At 44.3% G+C, this 2,688-nt stretch overlaps 1 pseudogene; it reads left to right on the forward strand.

Moving 5' to 3' along the window:
- Positions 1–1,171: 1,171 nt before the first annotated feature.
- Positions 1,172–1,729, forward strand: LOC114622101 (annotated as a pseudogene).
- The last annotated feature ends 959 nt before the right edge of the window (positions 1,730–2,688 follow it).

The following is a 2,688-nucleotide window of genomic DNA, read 5'->3' on the forward strand; positions in this document are numbered from 1 at the left end:
AATGAGGGGGGATGTTGTACAACTTTCATTTTTGAGCATTTTAGAGTTGATTTTAATGTAGAGGCTTCTGTGACTCTGCAAAACACTTGACTGTCCAGGATAGAGATGAGATTGATTTCAACCCATGGGGAATTAGCCAAAATGCAGCTGAGAGCAAGTGGGGCTGGAGGCTTGGTATAGAAAAGTGGTTCTTAAACAGAGAAACAATCCTTCAGACACTGGCAAGAAATGTGTCAAAGCAGAGGGAAGGCCCCCCCCCCACGATATGTATGAACGGTTACAGTGGGCAGAGAGCGCCTGCAGTCTCCCATTGCTTGGGTGTACGTGCTTTACTGCTTTATACTTGTAAGGGAGGGGCTCAGTATCTTCTTGACCTCAGCACACAGGTCTCCTCACTCTCATGGCTTTCTGTCTTTTCTTTGTTTCTTGCTCAGTCCCCAACACTCATGATACAGTTTTCCAGGCTAATCTTAAACTCCTGGGCTCAAGATTTCTTCCTGTCTACCCATCACCCTGTATCAGTGCCAGGGCTGTAGGCACAATTATTTTTCTTATTTTTTTTTTAATTGTTTTGAGCCAGATGTTGCTGTTTGGCTCTGGCTGGCTTATGACTCACTGTATAGATCAGGTTGACCTCTAGGTCCCTGAGATCCCCCTGCCTCTTCCACTCCACTCTTGTTACTACAGCACATGTTACCTCTCCAGAAGGTCCATCTTTCTCATCCTTTAATTGACTGGCTTCCCCTTTATGCTTGGGGCCACTACAAGTATCAACTGGGACATTAGACTTTGTTGCCACCTAGTGGCACTTGGTGACATTACATGTCAATGACTAAGAATGTCTAAGAATGTGAAACCAGGATAGCTACAAGGTTTGGGTGTAATCATTAGCAAAGCTGTGCCAGGCCTTGTGCTGTAGGCCTATAGTCCTTACTGTACAGGAGGCCAAGGCAGACAGAGTACAAATTCATGGTGAGGGGCTAAAGAGCGAGCACCAGGCTGTCTCCAGCAACTTAGGGAGAGCTTTCTCAAAGAGTAAAGAAAAGGAGGGCTGTGGATTTAACGGAGTAGAGCATGTGCCCAGCATGCTCTTGCGATAACTGAACTGTTAGTTAAAAATTAAGAAATATTTTGGGCTTTTCCTGTAAGCGACGAGAGGTGACCCGTGAAGATGGTTTGCTACTCAGTGTTGACCCAGAAAAATCCCACAAAATCTTGTAAATCACGAGGTTCAAACCTTCGTGTTCACTTTAAGAACACCCGGGAAACTGCCCAGGCCATCAAGGGCATGCACATCTGCAAAGCTACCAAGTACCTGAAGGAGGTCACTTTAAAGAAACAATGTGTGCCATTCCGTCGGTATAATGGTGGAGTGGGTAGGTGCGCCCAGGCCAAACAGTGGGGCTGGACACAGGGACGGTGGCCAAAAAAGAGTGCAGAATTTTTGCTGCACATACTTAAAAACGCAGAGAGTAATGGTGAACTTAAGGGTTTAGACGTAGATTCTCTAGTCATTGAACACGTCCTGGTGAACAAGGCACCTAAGATGCACCAAGGAACCTGAAGAGCTCACGGCTGGATTAACCCGTACATGAGCTCCCCCTGCCACATTGAGATGATCCTCACTGAGAAGGAACAGATTGTTGCAAAGCCAGAAGAGGAGGTTGCACAGAAGAATAAGATATCCCAGAAGAAACTGAAGAAACAAAAAGTCATGGCATGGAAATAAATCCAGCATAAAATAAATGCAGATAAAAGTAAACAAACACAAAAAAGATTGATTTTTTGATGAACTCCCATGACTATTATTTCCTTCAAAGTAGAATTTTCGTAGCTCTGTACTGAAAAAGGGGGAAGGGAGGGAGAGAAGGAGGGAGAGAGAGGGAAAATGGGAATATGAATGACTTATTCACATAGTGTCACACGTGTTTCCGTTAGATACATCAAGCTGATGCTTTTTATTTTATTTTTTTTGATTAAAGAGATTTATTTCTGTACATGCTGGCCTCAGTTCAAAAAGGACCAAAGGTGGTTGAAAATAAAATTATAGTAACTTAAAAACTATATAATAGGAATATATTAGTCTCCCCAAAAGTTGACCACCTCTGAACTCGTTTTCACATCTTATGTGTTTTCCCCCCAACTGCTTGGGAGCACGGTTGCTTCTTTCTCCGGCTGGCTTCTGGAAGCTGATTTTTACTGGATTTTGTTGTTTATTTGTTTGTTTGTTTGTTTTCTTTTTTTATTCCCAGCTAACCTTTCACCTTCTGCTTCACCAGTTCTGGAGGAGCAAGTGTTAAAGTTTGGGCCACTGCCCCTAGATGTCACACTCAAGCTTCTGTTGTGTGCTGACCAGTGCTCCTAATCCTTCCTTCATCTCTTTCTCTTCACAGCCTGCAGGCTCCCCGACCCCTCACCTGTCTGGCCATCTTGCTTGGTGCCATTTTCAGTTTTCTTCCTCTCCCCAGAAAACCCAGTCATGGAACCGCCCTTCCATTTTCTCTAATGCTTGCTCTAATCCAGTCACTTCAAAACTGCTCTCGTCAGCACTTTCCTCTGATAAACCGTCTTCCTCATTCTCTTGAGGTTTCCGGGGAGCAGCCAGAGTAGCCACCTGGTTCATCTACTGGGTTTGGTTCACTTTCCATTTCTGACTTCCAAATCTTTGCCTTTTCTGACCGCTCTTCA

Source organism: Grammomys surdaster, unplaced genomic scaffold (genome assembly GCF_004785775.1).
Source record: "Grammomys surdaster isolate TR1022 unplaced genomic scaffold, NIH_TR_1.0 186, whole genome shotgun sequence".
NCBI classification, from domain to species: Eukaryota; Metazoa; Chordata; class Mammalia; order Rodentia; family Muridae; genus Grammomys; species Grammomys surdaster.